The 19,945-nt window shown below is 49.4% G+C and overlaps 1 protein-coding gene and 1 long non-coding RNA gene across 8 annotated transcripts in view; one reads left to right on the forward strand and one right to left on the reverse strand.

Moving 5' to 3' along the window:
* Window positions 1-19,945, reverse strand: part of AGPAT4 (1-acylglycerol-3-phosphate O-acyltransferase 4) — a 125,370-nt gene that overhangs the window by 61,765 nt on the left and 43,660 nt on the right. The gene's annotated exons all lie outside the window — the stretch shown is intronic.
* Window positions 84-19,945, forward strand: part of LOC115295958 — a 38,062-nt gene continuing 18,200 nt past the window's right edge. For 4 of the 6 annotated variants that reach the window (XR_003910649.1, XR_003910647.1, XR_003910651.1 and 1 more), the window contains exons 1-2: window positions 84-193; window positions 14,700-14,844. This is a non-coding gene — a long non-coding RNA (uncharacterized LOC115295958). Of the gene's footprint in view, window positions 194-14,699; window positions 14,845-15,304; window positions 15,954-19,945 lie in introns of those variants that run through there. The other 2 variants (XR_003910645.1, XR_003910650.1) reach the window with 2 other exon arrangements.

The following is a 19,945-nucleotide window of genomic DNA, read 5'->3' on the forward strand; positions in this document are numbered from 1 at the left end:
ACATGACTTTCAAGGTGAGGTCATAAAAGGCAGAGTACCTTTGCGCTGTGAGCTAGGACAGGACACTCATGTTGGAGCCCTGAACTACCACCTGGAGGCCTCCAAGCTCCCCAGGGAAGGTGGGTTAACATGGATAGAGGGCTCCAGCCCCAGCCAAGGTCTCGGCCAACAGCCAACATAAACCGTTAGACCAGTAAGTAAGACACCTCCCGTTCATCCTAGCCCCTAGCTCTGATGTCTTTCCACTGAGAACCAGACGTCCTGAAGGAGAGCGTAGCCTCTAACTGGCACGCACTTGCATTGTAATTGTCTGCACTCTCTCACGCTCTCCCCCGGTTAGACTGTTAGGCGGAAAGCTTTTCTAGGGCACACAGCTGTGTCTTCCTTCTTATAAAGCATAGTGCTAGACAGGTAATAGATGCTCAAGAAATTATTCGTTAAAGGAATAATGAGTGAATAAGAATCCATGGAATTGTGGGGCGTCTGGGCAGCTCAGTTAGTTCAGCTCAGGTCATGATCTCATGGTTCATGAGCTCCAGCCCTGCACTGGGCTCGCTGCTGTCAGTGCAGAGCCTGCTTCCGATCCTCTGTCCCCCGCTCTCTGCCCCCTCCTGATTGCACTCGCTCTCTTTCTCAAAAATAAATAAACTTAAAAAAAGAAAAAGAAAAAGAATTGATGGAATTGTGGCAAAAAAGCTCTCTTTGGGTGGAATTCATGAGATCCAGTGGACATCGGTCCTACCTCCCATCCAGCCCGCGTGCCCGTCTCCCTGCCCCTCACAGAGCTGGGGTTCCTTGTTGTCTGCTCATCCCGCCCTTCTTTTGCCCTTCTTAAATTCATCCTGAAAGCATTTAATCAGAGACTCCTTCTGCTTCTATTTAAAGACTTGCATACCATTAGCATAAATAAACAGTAATAATGATCATAAACATGGCTGTGGCCTCAAAGTCAAAAGGTACTTCCATTTTTTAAAATTTATTTTTGGGAGACAGAGAGACAGAGCACAAGTGGGGGAGGCGCAGGGAGAGGGAGACACAGAATTGGAACCATGCTCCAGGCTCTGAGCCATCAGCACAGAGTCTGACACGGGGCTTAAACTCACAAGCTGTGAGATCATGACCTGAGCCGAAGTTGGGCACTCAACCGACTGAGCCACCCAGGCGCCCCAAGGTACTTCCATTTAAGTTTGATTCTAGGTTAAATGTTAGGAAAATGATTTTAGGATTCTGGAGTTGACTTTACCTACCCAGTTCCAAATCTCTGGGCTGGAAGATGTGTTTTAAAAGATTAAATTTGTAGGGGCACCTGGGTGGCTCAGTCAGTTCAGCACCCGACTCTTAATTTCAGCTCAGGTCATGATCTCACAGTTTGTGAGATGGAGCCCTTTGTTGGCTCACAGGGGGCATGGAGTCTACCTGAGGTTCTCTCTCCCCCTCTCTCCTTCCCTGATTGGCACGCGCACATGCGTGCTACATCTCTCCCTCTCAAAATAAAATGTTTTTAAAAATTAAATTTTCATTCTCGGTAGCATTCGGAGGACTTGAATGCATTTAATCCTCATATTAATAAATGTATACAAAGGGGATCATGGGTTTACTAACATGTGTATGCCTGTCCATGTATATGTAGAATACATTTAAGAAAAAAAATTTTTTTAATATTTTTATTTATTTTTAAGAGACAGAGAGAGACAGAGGATCAGTGTGGGAGGGTCCGAGAGAGAGAGAGAAAAACATAGAATGTGAAGCAGGCTCCAAGCTCTGAGCTGTCAGCACAGAATCCAATGCGGGGCTCGAACCCATGAACTGCGAGATCATGACCTGAGCTGAAGTCGTACACGTAACTGACTGAGCCACCCAGGCACCCCTGGAATACATTTTAAACATGTCTGATATTTGAGAAAGTGGTCTCTAAGTCAGTCTGGATAGAAGTTTCGATTAGCTTGAGCCAGCGCCTTTATTTATTATTTTATTGGATTTAATAACAACGAATGCCTTCAATTTAATATTCATCTCCCCAAGTTTACAACTGGCGCCAGGCCTGAAGGTAAAGACTTCAGCCTCTACTTACTCCCGGACCAAAATGTCCTTTTCCTTCTATATTTACCCTGCGGAGACAGTGATCTAGAAACAGCACCCAGTCCTCATCATCTCATTATGTCATGATTAAGTTTAACTCTCCTAAATTTTACAAATGCTAATTCAATCTAAAAAAGCAAACAAACCATCAATCAAAACTGATCTACAGCTATCTGTTTGTCACCAGCAGCTGTTTAAAAAAAAAAAAAAAAGTTGTTCCCTCAAATTCCAGGAATGCATGTGCTGTGGGGTCAAGTTTAATAGACCCAGGTAGACCCTGACGTAACAGAAGCAGGATTTTTCATGTACTTGTAGTGAAGCGAAGCTTTGAATGACTTTTCATTCTTTCCCTCCTCCCCACAATTGTACTGTGTTGTAACTACTTCAGAATCCGCTAGAGAAATCAGTGCGTTGTAGTTAAAAAAAATAAAATAAACAGGACACGCCCATATTTGAAAGATGATCAAATTTCAAAGTGTACCTGGTAAAGATGTCTGTGCAGCCCTGCTGATACCAAAGGGCCGGAGGGGAAGCAAGAGGGCGCCAGCCTCAAGCTCGCCGCTGGCAACAGCGCAGGAGTGTGATACAGCAGCAGAGAAAGGTCGACGGCCTTCCATGGAAGGGTGCGCACAGGAGGGTGTTCCCCGCGGGCGCCCGGTGTCGTAAGGCATTCATGAGGAGCCCCCGCATGGCCGACTTGCCCGGGGCCGAACAAGTAATGACTCACTGGCGTGACTCTTCCACCTGCCCCCGCCAGGCTGCCCGACCTCCTAGAGTGGGCATGCGTGTCCCACTGACCTCCACCTCCCGTGCCGAACAGCTCTCCGGGCCCAGCCAGAGACACTGAGGCAGAGACGCCTGTGGCCAGAGGCAGTCCAGAGAGGCATCAGGGCAGCGCTCTGTCCCCTGGAACCAGGGCAGTCACATCTCCTTCCGCCTCCCTCCGTCTCCTGATGCTGAGGTTAGAGCACCGTCGTCCGTGTCAGCTTTGGTCAATAACTCAGGCACTCTCAAGAATGGCTGGAGAGGCACTTGAAAGTCAAACACTTACAAGAGCAACACTCCTCAGACAGAGGGAACAGAGGCTCTGAAGCACATCTCACCAGGCGATTAACGGTGTATTCAGCTTATTTCTCCTCAAGACATCCCCACTCGCATGGAAGATCAATCCGATGGAAACCTGGTTCCAAAGCAGGAAGCAATAGCACTTCCCACGTGGGGGTGGAGGAGAAGCAGCATGAATCTTCCTATCAGCAGATCACAAAAAAATCTAAACAGAGTAGAAGTGAAATCCATTTTCAGGACTAGATTAGAGGGGAGAAAACAAGTTTTTAAGACTTGAAGGTAAACAAAAAGTGTGCTGACATAAAACTCTCTACTCTTTGTTGGTCTCCTTTTCCAAGTTGTTTCCTCGAAAGTAGGACATTAACTCAGTCCTTCTAGACCTCTGGTTGTGGGAAAGATGGCATGGACACACTTGTTCAGTGTTATCTAGAGAAGGGGCACGTGAAGACTGAACAGTGGAGAGAAAAAGGCAGGGTCCACCTCAGGATCAGAGTTCCCTGGTGTTCATGTAGACATTTTCAGAGATCCCAGACTGGGTGCCGTGGGTGTTGGCAACCTGGAAATGCCAACGGGATGCAGATGAAAGAAGCTACCCTCCCCTCCCATCTCCCCACCCCCACCCCAAGCCTCCTTCCTCCTTTCCTTCCATCCTTCATTCCTTTTAATGTTTTTGTTTATATTTGAGAGAAAAAAAGAGGGAGAGAGAGAGAATTTGCACAAGTAGGGAGGGGTAGAAATAGGGAAACGCAGAATCCAAAGCAGGCTCCAGACTCAGAACTGTCCACACAGAGGCTGACGCAGGACTCAAATCCACAAACTGTGAGATCATGACCTAAACTGAAGTCAGATGCTTCGCTGACTGAGCCACCCAGGCGCCCTAAAAGCATCCTCTTTCTAGCTAAAAGATGAGGGGAAAGGTGGTCTGTTATACAGTCCATAAGACATTAACTGGCCTACTTCAACCAAACATTATGGAAAAAACCGGAGCCCTACCCTGACTCACTTCAGGAAAGACACGGTGGCGGGTCGGCCGAGGAACCACTTTCAGTCTGTAATGAAACATTCCTCTCCAGCTCCCCCACCTGCTAGGTGGCTCTGGGAAGGCTGATACTGGGGAGCTGGGACTTTCACCAGCCTCCACTGGCCTTTGCGCCATGCACGTGACAAGGCTGACCTCCCTCTCCCAGCCCAGGTGCTGGCAGTGGAGGCCTGGTGGGAAGTCTGAACTCCTACCTTTGCTCAGCGCTAGCAAGGAACCCTTCCCTTCAGGGCGTCCGTGGAAAGAACAGTGAGAAGTGGCAGGCAGCAGCTCTTCCCCCACTGACACAGTGTCCGAGGAAACCTGCTAAAACAGGTTTAAAGAAGATCCAGAGTCTCAAAACGTCACACCCTAAATGTCCAATTACAACTGGAAATTTGCTGTTTGTACTAAGAACCAAGAAGATCCAGAGTCTCAACACATCATACCCTAAAAGTCCAGGATAGAATTGAAAAGTCACCGTATATGCCAAGAACCAATAAAGTCTCTACTTGAATGAGGAGAGGCAAGGGACACTTGTCAACACTGAGATGTTATAGATATTGGACTTATCCAATGAAGGTTTTTATTTTATTTATTTTTTTAAAAATCTTTTTAATGTTTTTTTTAATTTATTTTTGAGAGATAGGGAGAGACAGCATGAGCAGGGGAGGGTCAGAGAGAAAGGGAGAATCAGAATCTGAAGACGGGCTCCAGGCTCTGAGCTAGCTGTCAGCACAGAGCCTGACGCGGGGCTCAAACCCACGAATCACAAGATCATGACCTCAGCCGAAGCCGGATGCTTAACCGACTGAGCCACCCAAGCGCCCCCCGATGAGGGTTTTTAAATGCCCATCTGGAAATCCTTCAAGGAGTAACTGTGAACACACTTGGAGGAAATGAAAAGTAGAAAGTCTTGACAAATAAATAAAAGATGCAAAGAAGAATCAAATGGAAATTTTGGAATTTGATAAGCAACAACAAAATAACAAAGTTGGTGGTTGGGCCCAACAGAACGGAAGCAGAGGAAAGAATCCGTGATGTCAGGACAGAACAACAGAAATTCCAACTGGAACAACAAAGAGAAAAATAAGGCAGAAAAGTAGTCCTTCCCGTTACTCAGTGAAACATTCCAAGGAATCCCGGGTCCCTAGAAAGTCTAACGCTATTATTCAGGCACCAATTCCAATGCAGACAGGAATTTAAGAGTCTTGTGTTTCCACAAGATCTATGCAGACTGAGTCCATCTCTCTTCTGCAAAGAAGAGTGAGCAATCCATTAGTGCTCCTAGAAATCTCCTGGAGGCAAAATTGCTAAAATGTCTTTGGCTGTTTAAAAGTGTCGATAGAATGGGTCATGGGAGAGAGAAAAGCCCCTCTTGCTCCTGGTGCCCTGGTTGGTGCCCATCTCTTCTCCAGTGAGTACCAGGGCCCTGCCTCACCCTGTGGTGGATCCAAGTGAAACAAAACAAGCAGAACAGAACAAAACAAAAACCTCCTGGTCACATGATTAGCCTCCAGACTGTTTTGGTACCGACTGTCACTCAGGGCGCTGGCCGAGCTAGGAAGGTGCTAACTGGGTAAACACATTCAGTGAGAAGAGCAAACAAGTATAAGGCAGTGAGTTAATTCCTTCAACAAATATTTATTGGTGCTGCTAGTGCAAAGCGCTGCCCTGTAGAGCTGGAAGACATATGTGAACTCCAGACAGAAGTCTCGACAACATGCTCAAGTTCCAGTGATGTGAGGGGTAGGCGGGGTTCAGAGAGACGACATTAAAAAAGAACAATGAATGAACAATGAAATAAATAAATTAGTGCTTAAGAAATCTGGTTGGAAAAAAAGGAAAGGAATGTTGGATAGTATCAGGGGGATGCAGAGGGAGTAAGCGCTGCGTATGGGCAAGGGAGATGGAAAGTTACTGGGAGCCAAAATGGCGGTCCATGGGCCAAGCAAAGAAAGCCCTATGAGAAGCAGCTAAGGGTACAGGGATGAGGCTTGCATAGGAGGAGCTCCTGACAGAGAGACATGGATTTAAAATCATCCAAGGGATGCCCTAAGGTATTAAAATTTTTTTTAATGTTTATTTATTTTTGAGACAGAGAGCAAGTGGGGGACGGGCAGACAGAGGGGGATAGAGAGATTCCCAAGCAGGCTCTGCACTGTTAACGCAGAGCCCAATGCAGAGCTTGAACCCATGAATAGTGAGCACGACCTGAGCCAAAATCAAGAGTCTGATGCTTACCCGACTGAGTCACCCGGGCGCCCCTGCCTAGCGGTCTTTTGTTCTACATACTCTTACCAGAGGTAGAAGAATGGGAACCAGAAGCATCGGGGGCGTTTAAATGTCCCCCTTACTCACAGACCTGTTAGTCTTACTCAGAACAAGGTGAGGCTGAGTTCCAATTCTAACAAGGACGACACTGTCAATTTAAAAGGATAGGTTTTCTGAAAACCAAGGATACATTATACATTTCAGTCTGTCTTTTTTGCATGAACATTAGCTACCCAGGAAAACCCCACTGGACGAGAGAATAAGCTGGTCAGGATTCAGACAAATCTCTCAGGATGTTTCCTACATGGACTTCCCCTCACAGTGAGCTTTGGTGTGTTTATCATCTCCGCAAAGACGCTTCTCTTTGTTTCAACCCTGGAGTCCTTTGCTCTCAACGGCTCATGCAACATACATGCACACACCTTCCTGTACACGCGTGTACACAACGCACACACGCCACACGGTACTGACACCCACAGATCTGAGCCGGTCCTCTCTTTTTTCACAGCTCTCACAAAACTTAAGACAAAATCCAAGAAGGCACACAGCAGTTCCTCTCTCTGTGGGCCACGTTAGAATTCGCTTAAATCAGCAATCACGAAAATGCCTGCAATGAGCAACTTGGTTGAAAAAGTCGCTGTCATTCATCACCTAGATTTTCAAGAGTCATAGCCACGAAAAAGATGGGGAGATATGGAAAATAATTATATGTGCTCAAAAGGAAATGATTTGTGGCTGATTGGTTTAAATAGAGAGTCCTTTCCCAAGTATTTGCATAAGGTACAAAGTGAATTTGAATTCCATGAATTTGTAATTTGGAACAATCAAATAGAAGCCAAATGAAACGTGTCGCCCCTCAACAGGAAAGGGCGGTTAATAATCAGGCGAGACGTGTGAGGAGAACCACCATGGGGACCGTGAGCGGGGTGGGCGCACGGCACTGGGAGTGATACCCGGGAACAGCACCCCTGCCCCGTGTCAGTTACCGGGATCCCCACGTTCAGCCCCCGGGGAAGGCTGGCTTCGTCAAGGACACAGAAACGCAAGCCAAATGGAAAAAAGTTGGGCTGCCCATAAATCAGCTCGCAGTGAGGAGAGGGTAGAGTGGTGCTTTACTGAGAGGCAATGCCCAGGGGAGCGGGGTCTGCTGTGTGGAGGGCGCTCTCTCCCTCTGGAGATCAGCCCAGCAGACGCCCCGAGCCCCGCCCAGAGGGGACGGTCTGCTTGCTCCTCCCTGTGCCGGGTTCACCCAAGAGCTCCCAACCACGATGGATCCATGTGCTGAGCCACCGCTCATTTATAAGGAAGGCGTTGCCAAGCCCCTAGAAAAAGTTTGCACAAATTTAGCTATTAAAATATGTTAATGATTAAAAAAAGTTTTTTTTAATGTTTACTTTGTTCGAGAGAGAGAGAGAAGGAGGGGCAGAGAGAGACACACACAGAATCAGAAACAGGCTCCAGGCTCTGAGCTGTCCGCACAGAGCCCGACACAGGGCTCAAACCCGTGACATCATGACCTAAACCGAGGTCAGACACGACTGAGCCATCCAGGAGCCCCAAATATGTTTATGATTTTAACAAAGGCAGAAAGAAGAGGGAATCTTTGAGAGTCTGCACCCAGTCTAACACACGCTGAGGAGCTGGGTTAGGGGAAAGGGGGGGGGTCTTAAAGCTCAGGCTGGGAGAGACCTGGAATTTGGACCTGCAAGTGGCCAGGGCAGGGCCAGAGAGCGGGGGCTAGGTTTGGGGGCCTCTCTAGTAGCAGGACCCCGCGTCTGAGGCTAGTCACTTCCTGGAGTATCAGCAGCCACGCCCGTGGGGACAGAAGCCCCAAGGGAGAGGGAAGGTGTCCTCAGTGGTCTGCCCAGCTCCCGGGATGGGGGGCCACAGAAACAGGTGCTCAACAAATGTTTGTTGAGTGGATCAGTGAGGCCAGTCAAGGCACAAATACAGGCGAAGAGCGGGAGACCAGACGCGGATGTGCTGAAGAACAAACGTGCCAGGAGGCAGAACAGGGTGAGTGGCTTGTTCAAACCCCTAGGTGACAGTTGGGATGGAAAAAACCAGGTGGAACCCTGGAGACCAGCTAAGGCAAGGACTGATAGGGGTCCAGGGTCCTTCAGCCCTGGGGGCCTCTGACAGGTTTCGTGGAGGCAGAAACCCAACCAGCATGGCCAGCCTGGGCATCTGCCTGAGGGGAACAGAACATGGGTGGAAGCCCCTTCTCTGCTCCTGTTTCCCTACGTACGCACTGGAGGAAGTCCGTCAGCACCATTTCCGCTAATGATGCCTCCGACGGGCGGCCAAACACCACTCAGCTCACCCATCAGAGTTCTCCCTTCGAAAGAGCCTACAAAAGTCCAGGATTTCAAACCGTATTGGGTTGGATCACAAGTGGGTATCTTTCAAATCTATGCTTTTGGGGGCTCCCAAGCCCGTTGTGCCGGCTTCTGCAGTGAGGCCTGAGGTACCGGCACCAGGGCCGGCTCCCTGCAGCCTCCAAATACCGGTTCACCTCCTGCTTCATGGGAACAACCGTCCCCTTAGTGAGGTCACAATGGTGGTCTCTCTATCGTATTTTTAAAAGTTTTTTTAAATGTTTTATTTATTTTTGAGAGAGACAGAGCATGAGCAGGGGAGGGTCAGAGAGAGAGAAGGAGACACAGAATCCGTAGCAGGCTCCAGGCTCTGAGCTGTCAGCACAGAGCCTGACACGGGGCCTGAACCCAGGAACCGTGAGATCATGACCTGAGCTGAAGCTGGACGCCCAACCGACTGAGCCACCCAGGCGCCCCATCTATTGTATTGAAAATACTGACTTAAATCCCCCAAAGGGACTATCCTTAGATACTTCTCATTTCTACAGACCCAAATACAAATTTAATACTAATACTAAGAGAGTCATCGCAATCTGACAGGCCACGCTAATCCTATTTAACTCGGGAGCCCACCCCTAGTATATCCCTAAGCTTTGCAGTGCCAGACTGTTTGCATACATCTAGGGGTTGAAATGTCTGCCCCACCCAGCGGGCAGATTGGTGTCAGATCTCCCACTCCTGAAGGTCACAGCTGCTTCCTTCGGGGCTACTTTGCACACTCCTGAATCCGTACGATATACATAAAGACCCAATGACCGTGACTCAGCCCTGGCCGGCTCCTGCGACTCATGTGGAAATATTCTGGTTCCTTTGCATGAGTGCATCTCTCAGGCCTGTGTTTCTGGCCATGAGACATATAGGCAGAAACTGTATTTTCACCCATAAACAGTTCTCTGTGAACCTTAAATACCCTAGTCTTTTATGTCTGGGAGTCAAGCATGCACATGAGATACAGAAATGTTTGCAGAGAGAAGAGGCCCATCACTTGAGCGCCCAGTAGAAGGCTCGCACCCACCTCAACAATTAATCCCAGGTTCATACTGGCGGCTCAAACTCAACACCAATCCACTATGTTGACCCTTTCTTTTTTCTTAAACTTCTGGGTTTTTTTTTTTTTTGGTTTTTTTTTGTTTTTTTTTTTTTGAGAGACAGCATTAGCAGTGGAGCGTCAGAGAAGAGAGGGAGACACAGAATCTGAAGACAGGCTCCAGGCTCTGAGCTGGCTGTCAGCACAGAGCCTGACGCAGGGCTTGAACCCACAAACTGAGATCGTGACCTGAGCCGAAGCTGGATGCTTAACCGACTGAGCCACCCAGGCGCTCCTAACCTTTCTTTTAAAGTTTATTTATTTGCAGGGGGGTGGGAGGGACAGAGAGAGAGGGATGAGAGAGAGGAGAGAAAGAGAGTCCCAAGCGGGCTCCACCCTGTCAGCACAGAGCCCAATGCAAGGCTCGAACTCACAACTGTGAGATCATGACCTGAGCTGAAACCCAGAGTGGGACACTTACTTCACTGAGCCGCCCTGACGCGTCTACCAGGCCCCCTCTGTCGGAGTCCGCACCCACTTTGTTACGACCGAGACCGTGTTACCTCTCAACAGACACAGCAGATTGGATGGAGGAGACAAAATCGAGTTGATACATGTCTGCAGGTGAATCTCTGCCCGCACCCTTCCCGGAAGGGCTGTCAACCGTTCCCTGCCCCCAGAGCCGGGAGCTGCTGCGGCTCAGACACGCTTGCCTCTCTCTGCTGCTCCATGTCCTGTTGACAGGACTGCAGAAAACAAACAGAAAATGACATTCACCTAAAGCCAAACCCGTGAGGCTGCACGTCTCCGGATCTGCCCGGGCGGCTTCGCGACTGACAAAGGAGAGACTGCAACCCGCTGGTGCCCAAAGGCCAGCCGCCGCCTGCTCCGGAGTCCCGACCCCACGCTGGGCTCGTGGGCTGGGGCGAGGGTGCTCTCAGGCTCTTGGAAGAACGCTGTGAGGTGGAGAGGCCACCCCGTCGCCAGCCTGTCCTCAGGGGACCCTGTGAAATCGGCAACCCTCTCGCATCAGGAGGACAGACGACTGCACCCCTGCCTCCGTGAATTCTCGGGCTGCTCCATCTACTCGAATGGTCCCCATGCACCCCCTCCGTCCCCCCCACACCCGCTCTGCGCTACTCATCAAAGCTCCAAAAATGCTCGGGCAGCGTCTGGTACCCCAACTCTCTCTTTTAAGGAAGTTTCCTGAGTGATTCTGCCTCCTGCCTTAACTTCCTCCCCTCCCGGAGCGTGGGCTTCCCTTCTGCATTCATTTGGCCTCACCTCCCACCTGCTGACACTGTCCCCATGATGCGCGTGCGCTGTGCTGCCCGGCTTTCCCGTCAGGATTTCCTTTTGGGCACAGCATGGCTCTGGGCTGACTCACAACATTTCCGAACGATGAGCAGATGGAGCACGGGGGCATGCCCGGGGACAGAGCAAGGGGAGCACAGGTGTGGAGACCCACGGAGATAGGAGTGCTGAGGAAAACGTGGTCGTTTTGCTGGGAAACCGAGGCACGGAGCGGAGGGTGGGAAATGCAGCGGAGGACGAAGATCGGGGCACGAGGCCCCTCAGGCCGGAACCTGGGTCCCAGTCATCTCCGGGTGCCCAGCACCTAGATAGCACACAATGCCTGGGACATGCTAACAGTAAGCGCCTAATAAATGTTGACTGAAATGAATCAAAGGGCATTCCATTGCTTGAGTGTGCTTTCCAAAAACATAATGGGTGTCAGGTGGAGGGAAGGGATGCGCTGGGGGAAGGCTTGGAGGGGTCTCTGTTCAAAGCTCATTGCAGCGATGTGGACCACATGCCAGGATGGTAGCCTTTCCCTGCATCTACCTGGAGGGCCAGGCGCGCATGTGCTCACCGACGTGTAGGTGCTTCACTTCATCTTCTCCCTCGTGAATCCTGCCTCTAGTCGGGAGACAGAGGCCTATCACCCGTTGCTTTCTGCTTAAAGATACACATTGTATGCGAGGAATCACCTGTTCGTGAGCATCCAAACGGTCCTGGTGAAAGCAACGGCCTGGCAGGGACATCTGCTCTATCTGGCACACGGGGATTTCAGGACCCACAGCCTTGGAACAGAAGGAAAGAGTCCAGCCAGCAGCCTCCCTTCCAGCCCAGCCAGGAGGCTGCCTGGCCAGCGGCCACCCCGGGGCACTCCACACAGCTCTCATAGCTGATACTGCCTGCTCCCATGTGACCCCCATGAGGTCGTGGTTGGGTTTCAAGATGGGACGTCATTTTGGTCCCCTTCCCTGCTCACTTCTTGGCCCAGAGCCTGTGCTAAGGTGACACCAATCAAGGCCTCTGAATGTCTGCTCGTCCATCACTCGGTGCGCTCTGTGCTGGCTGCTGTCTCGACCAGCCGGTTCCTCAGTGATGGGCATGTGAGCTGCACAAGGTCACTTTGGTCATCTTCCCCGTCCAGAGTGACAGTGAAGACAGCGGCATGCTGGATCATGCTGAACAAGCTCTCCAGAGGGGGGAGAAAAAAAGTCTCCACGTATAGCTTGGCCGACTGCCGTGGTGTAAATACTCCCGCTGCGGTTGATGTCAAACTGCCAACTTGTAACCATTGAAGGCGGAGTTATGTAGCATTTTTACCATGTGCATAGGGCAGATGTAATAGTAAAATGCAACAAACTAACTAGGGAGTGACAAGTTCTGTGTATCTATTACCTTTGTTTTATAACACATGGTGAGGTTGTGACGGCTGTGGTTCATTGGGAACATTGCTGGCGTCGCCTCAGTTGCCTTGGGTGACACTGTGCTCTACCAGGTATAGAGCTGATGGGCTCTGACTCAGCTTGGGCCGGGCACTGGAGCTAGGGGGCAGCGGGGTCCCGGTACACATGTCCTCTGTCCCTCTCCTCACCCGGGGTCCCTGTTCTCCAAGGTCCGCCGACATCATTTCCTTTCTAGAGCCTTCCCTGACAAGTCCAGACTATACTCACTAAAATCCTACAATACTTAGGTCTCTCCCATATTACTTAGGAATGAGTAACATAGTCTTCTGTTCCCTCATGTGTATTAAACTTAGGTTCATGGTTAAACTAGACTAGTACTAGGGGCGCCTGGGTGGCTCAGTCGGTTAAGCGTCCGACTTCGGCTCAGGTCACAATCTCATGGTTCGTGAGTTCGAGCCCCACACTGGGCTCTGTGCTGACAGCTCAGAGCCTGGATCCTGCTTCAGATTCTTTGTCTCCCTCTCTCTCTGACCCTCCCCTGCTTGCACGCTCTCTCTCTCTCTCTCTAAAAATAAAAGAAACATTAAAAAATTTTAAAAAACTAGACTAGTACTCAATAATAAACAGGTTTAGGCTCATTCAATAATTCTGACTTGAGAACAGTGAAATGCAGTGAGCACATCAAGTCTTCCGATGGCCCACACCTGTAGGCTACATAAAACTCTCTTCAGGGTCAAGTGGGGAGGTCCCTGTGTGCAGCGGCTCACTCCAGGCCTGGGGCGGTGGGTCCCCTGGTGCGTCCACATGACCTTCACAGAGAGGGCTTTTGCTCTGTGACAGGAGGGTGCTGGCTGCTGGCCCAATGGTTGGGGGGGGGCAATTCACCATCCAGCCTCACTGCCCCCAGGAAGTTCACCTTCCCCACAGCAATGAGGGAAGTCAAGACAGAGAGAAGCACCAAGAGGCCTAGGGAAGAGAGTGACTCATCTTCCAGGGTTTGCGGGAAGGAGCCAGCACGGGCTTCCCAAATGGCGGGACTGAGTCAGAGTTGCCAAATTAAGTCTTCAGGTCCTTAGTCACATACTAACCACTGGTCTGTCCTGGGCACCTGCCAGTGCCTTTGCTAGAAGGCGTCACCCTATTCCTTCAATGCGGTAACCCCCTCTTTTATTCCAAGAGAATAATCGTAAGCATCTCACGCATTATTTTGATGAAGTGACATGAAGGGTTTTTTCCACTTGCACATCTCAGCTGGGAACTGTCCAATCGAGTCCAGCCTGGGCCTAAACACTTATGAAAATAGCGTGAAAATGACCTCCAAAGCAATGTCAGCCACACTCGCCTTCAAAACAAAAACCCCGCATTAAAAATATGTGTATACTGTTGAGTTTACACAGCTTTAGAGAAAACAATACACGTGAAGGCCCTGTTTACAAAACCCAGATGATTAGCCGTCAGGACGTTCAAACTAAAACGTCACGTAAGAGTGTCAAAAGATACTCCTTCAGGAATGAAAAGCGGCAAACTCATACGATAAAAGGCAGGTTCCGTGAAAAATTAACGTGTGGGCACGCACACAACCGTAATATTTCTTGTCCTTGGCCTGGGGTCACCCACAAGGAGCAGACAGTGAACATTAGCTTGTTTTCTTAGTTCTGGAGACAGGGTTGGGCCTGGGCATCTGTGCTTGAATCCGAGTTAGGGAGATGAACGTGTCAGCTTGCCTGGAGCTGTCAGGACCATAAAGCTGGAAATCCTGCCCGTGGGAGGCCAACCTGGGAAGCTGGTCAGCCTCAAGACCCTCCACTGGGGCAAACAGAATGCACAGGGGAGGGAGAGGCACAGGCTTCTCGATGTGAGAAACCCCCCTCCCCCAGCCCATCACCTCCCTCCTGGAGCCACAATTAGGCAAAGCAGTCACCAAAGGAGGCCTCTCCTAACCTACTAGCCAGTTTAAAATGTTGTTTTTCTTACCAAAAGTGTGTAATTCCATTGTTTTAAAGATAATTTGTTAGGTTCCTCCCTCTGCCCATTGATGAGGCCCCTGCCCGCCTCTCCCTCCCTCAGCGGGTAAACGGCTGGTACCTGTCATCTCTTCCTCGGCCCTGCGCCTACCTTTTCTGAAACAGGTCCCTGTTTTCTTGTATTTGTTTGTTCAGCTCGGAGGGCTACCTCATCAGAAAGCCTCCAACACTCTCTCTGCAGCACCGGGACGGGGTGGGCCCCTGCAGCCCTGTTTAGCCCATGAACGTTCCTGACTCGGATTCTTAATCCTGGAAGGGATTCGAAAGGTCACCTGAACAAGTAAGTCCTCCATGCGGGTAGGGGGTCGGAGGGATGCCTGGTAACACATCCCCCTCAAGGGAAGGTCTCCCCGTCTCCTCGGAGTTCAGGGGAGGGCTCACCAGTTCCCGGGCTGCCTTGCTGCTCCAGTCTCTGCCATCACAGGTGGGGGGGGGGGGCGGTCATCCGCACGCCGGTCTCCTTCCTTCCTAGGCCACGGGCTTCGTGGGTAGTCCCTCCTCCACGTGGTCCTGCTAGTGTGGACTCTGCTGTGGCGCCCCCCGGGCGGGTCTCCCGACCCACGTCCCTCCACCCCCCTGCCACCCCTCCTGCCCCGGCCCAGGCTCTCAGAGCCCCTACAGGGCGTATTCAACCCCACCCGGCCACGCCCGCTGACTAAGTGCAGAGTGACAGTGAGAATACCTCACCTCACATTTTTACAGCGTGTTAAATTTTATTTCCCTCGTTTTGCAAATGGAAGAGCAAAGGCCCAGTGGCCGAGGTGGTTAGGCCAGCGGGCTGGAAACCAGGACGCCAGGCTCCAAACGCAGCTCCTTCCGGAAACACCGGAGCAGGCCATCCCCTACCCCCACGGCCCCAGACACAATATGTCCAACTAAATCTGCCCCAAAAGGGCCGCCTGGGGACCGTGAAGGCAGCCCGGGGAGAAGGCCCACCTTGCTCTGCTCTCCATGGATAGACGGCACTCATGGAGACGGACAGTGGCTTACCGTGTAGTTTAAAACATTATGACAAAACACCGAGAAAACATTATTTTTCTCCAAAACAAAATGCGGAGCTGAGGGGATACTTTTAACTTGATATTTCCCCTCCGTTTGGAAGACCTGGGATAGAGACAGAGAGAGGCTGCCTCAAACTGTTTGAAAATGACTGTCTCCCATCTGGACCCAAGATAAAGTGAAGTAGAAGAAAACAGGGAAAGACTTTTTGCCACTAGTCTTCCTATTGTGTTGGAACTCGTGTCTAGGAAGCCTGTTTCCCCCTTGACTCAGACTCTGTGTCACTTAAATTCCACCTCCAGCATGCTGGCACCCAAATCCATCCGCTAAGGCGGTGTCCTCAAATGCTTCTGATTGTTTAAGCAAAAGAAATCAAATACACACCCATTAACACATGCAAATTGTTATGTATGTGACAATTTATATTCCATGTAACTCGTAAAATATTTTTTAAATGTCTTTTATCGTATCCGCGTATATATGATAAAAGAAACATAAATTAGAAACACAAATTTCTTTCTGTACCCTAACGGCTTCTCTTCCTCAGCTCCTGGAAAACACCCACACCCCATTGTCCTCTGAAGTTAGGAGACACCAAAGTCAAACATATAACCTAATTTGAAAGCTGTAACTTAAGTCACAAGTGAAATTTAATGCTTGCAAAAACAAATGTCAACCTTGGCTGAGAATTAATTTATTTATAAACCACATCAACAGCTAAGACATCTCGCTCCAAGTCAAGCGCCTGCTCATACAATTCAGTCATCACACGAGTATTCCTAATTTGGCTATTTTTTCACTACCCCTGTTTGAAATTTGGAGCGCTTACGCTCTCTATTTAAAATATGAAGTAAGTTCTGGGGGCACCTGAGTGGCTCAGCCAGTTAAGTGTCCAACTCTTGGTGTCGGCTGAGGTCAAGGTCTAATGGTCTCGTGAGTTTGAGCCCTGCTTCGGAATCTGTGCTCACAGTGCAGAGCCTGCTTGGGTTTCTCTCTCCCTCCGTCTCTCTCTGCCCCTCCCCAACTCACACTCTCTCAAAATAAATAAATAAGCTAAAATATATATATAAAATATAATTTCTTATACAAAGGATTATATACATATTATATGTAATATATATCCCTCTACTGTGTATAACACACACACACACATATTTCAGATACAGAAACGATGTGACTCAAGTTAAACGCAGGATGCTCTAGTTACATTACTCTTCAAACACTTTCTAAAAAGTCCAATGCCACCCAGCACTCGCCTTTCACTGAATCAGTTACATAAGATACAACCAGTTGGATATTTAAGGTGCTTCCGATCAGCAGGAGTAGGAGTCACCGAGCTGAGCGATGTCTTGAGGAATTGAACTAATCCCATACTGCGTCATTAGATCTCAACCCCAATACTTTTCCCCCTAAGAAACAAAAAGGTGCCAGACCAACGAACTGATTCTGCAACAAGCTTTGTGTGGGAAAGGTCAGCCAAGTAAAGGCCAGTTCTGCACTGACGGTCTCGTCAGGAGCTGCGCAGGATGGAACACTGATCATAAGAGAAGACATTGTATCTGAGCAAAGCTGGGCAGGCACCGTCCCTGATACTTGAGATTACAAAACCCAGGCATCTGGGGGCCAGGACACACTGTCTCCTTGAGATTGCTTCACTTGCTAGGACTTCTTCACGCAAGGCCAGGAGGGCAAGAAAAGACTCATTACCTCCTGTACGGCAGAGAGGTTGTTACTAAGACAGACTCGGGTGTTGCATTATATGTAAGCAATTCCCTTTCCTTGACACTTCTGAGACCTTTCTCCAGGTTTGAAGAACCATTTAATTCTATTTTTCCCAGGCAGATTGCTTTTGGTGGTTTGCCAAGGCTGATCTGGACTTGAATAGTGTACTTAAGGTGATAAAAATAAACACCAGTTTGAAACACATGAAATAGAGGACGAGAGAAGCATGCAAGCCTGACTGTTCACTGGAAGGTCTGCATGCCAGTCATGGTGGCACCGCCTCCTCCTGGCCCGTGCGGCACCACCCACGCGCCATGTTGTTGCCAGCCCCACTTCGCCGAGGTCCCTGACTTTAAGGGATTCCTTGGCTTGGTCCAGGAATGAGGACAAGGCTCTGTGCATAACCTGTTTCTTATGCTTCCAGGAAAACAAGCCAGGGTAGGTGAGTGGAAGCCAGGCGAGGGGGAAGAGGGAGAAAGCACAGGGTCCACCATACTGGTGCTGATGGATGGGGCTTTACTTTGCATTTTGCAGCCACAGCGGAAGGAGAAAGACTTAGGAAAGGAAAGTGTGCTGGTTTGCTGGGGCTTGCTGTAACAGGCTATCCCAAACCGGGGTGCTCAAAACCAGAGATAACTGCCAGTTCCGAAGCCACAAGCCCCGGGTCAAGGTGTAGACAGGTTGGTTCCCACCAGGGTTGCTGGAGAGAGTCTGATCCAGGCCTCTCCCACCTCAGGTCTTTCCCTCTTATCTTCACGTCGTTTGCTCAGTGCACATTGGTGGCCGCGTCCCAATTCCCCCCTTTTTATAAGAACACAGTATGAGAGGATTAGGGCCCAATCCACTGACCACATCTGAATTCGATGATCTGCAAAGAGCCTGTTTCTTAATGAAGCCTCCTTCGAGGCACTGGCCGTTAGGACTTCACAGCCTCGGGGGAGGCGGACGCAGCTCAAGCCATAACCCGAGTATTGGAGGCCATTTTCTGAACTCACTAAGTTGAGGAAAAACTCCTGGTGAGGTAAGGCGGGTTTGCAAGGCAGGGGCCTCCTGCCGTCAGAGGGCCACCGATGTCTACCCCCCACTCCATTATTTTTGCTTGCGCACTGACCTCCAAGGTGCCTTGTTGATTAGTATCTGGAGTGACTTGCAGCCTTATCCTAAAAATATGCAAATTGCACCTTGTGAAGGAACTTACTATAGGAATTTCTTCTTTTGTGTTTATGGGAACAAATATTACATTTCCTGAGAAACCTGTTTTTCTTTCCCTCAAGAAAACAGGCTACTGACCCCTGCTCACAAAGAACTAACTCTTGCCTTTTCTATGCTAAAAACATTGCCTTGTATTTGAATGCTCAAGATCCCTTCCTTCCCCAGTGATATGCATCTAAGTCTCCTACTTCAATCAGTATTGATAAAGATTATGCATGAGTCTTCTACCAGTCTATGTACTGGGAAATTTTTACATGCCAAAGAATTTGTCATCAGAAATCATTGTCTAAGACAATTGCCACTTCAGTGCTGGCCCCACACATTTTTTCCATAAATAAAGCTGACTCTCCGGTCAGTGTGGAGATGCCTGCCTGGTGAGCAGAAAGAAGCCGAGGCTCGCTCGCCCCCTTTCGCCGACACTGTCCGTCCTTCAGGGAGCCCTGGACCTGCTGGAGCTGGACTCTGGGACCCAAGTACGTGGCTCTGGGATCACACATCCCTCTCACTTCCTTTCTATTGAATCACTGCAGTATTTGGGATTGGGGTTCGCTGTGCTGTGTGCAACCTCAAGGTAGGGCCCAAAAATCATCACTGGGTCTCGGTGACTTCCGCCATACCCAGCCGTACTGCACAAAGCGTTCACCTCATCCTTCCCCCTCTACTGCCTTCCGTAAGCTACTCTCTAGTTAGTTCTTTTTGATGTTTGGGTTTTTATTTTGTTTTTGTGTCTTTCACTTTATAAGACACACTCCACACGTATGAAATAGAAGACATTCGGAAAATATAAAGGCAATTAAAAAAATCTCTAATTATAATTCCTAAAAATGGCACTCTGATGAATCTATATCCAGTCTATATTTATAAGGTTGGGATTATATTATACAGTTTTGCATCGTGCTATTTTTACTTAATATTATACTTAGGGTGGAAGATGGTTCAAAGAAATAAAGAGCCAGCTGGGTATCTTTCTATAAAAGATTATGTGTGAACAGATTTTTCAAAAAAAAAAAAAAGAAAGAAAGAAAGAAACCAAATTAACAATTTCTCAAGGCACATTTTGAACAACACTGCTCAGGGCAAAACGGAAATAAGCCCTGACGTAAACTGATGCTCATAATGCTTGGGATTCCCGAGGACAAACGCCTGGAGTTCACCTAGGGTCCCAGGGGCTTCGAGTCTACTGCGCACACCTGTCTTTCCTGTCCTCCCGGCCTCGGGGGCCGCTGCTGGCGCCAGTCCCCTGACGCAGCTAGGTTCTTGATGGAATTTTCCAGGACCCTCTCCTTTGGATGGTTGATGGCCTGATTAAACCTGTTTATCCCTTCGCGATGTGAAAACAGGCCTTTCTCTCCAGCCGGCTCAGCTTTCCTCCTCTCGCTCACACACTGCAAGTCCTCCTCATTCCCTAACACCTGGCTAGTGACTTGTTCCAGGAGAACATGGCTCTG

The sequence above is a fragment of the Suricata suricatta genome, chromosome 7 (assembly GCF_006229205.1).
Source record: "Suricata suricatta isolate VVHF042 chromosome 7, meerkat_22Aug2017_6uvM2_HiC, whole genome shotgun sequence".
In the NCBI taxonomy this organism is placed as follows: Eukaryota; Metazoa; Chordata; class Mammalia; order Carnivora; family Herpestidae; genus Suricata; species Suricata suricatta.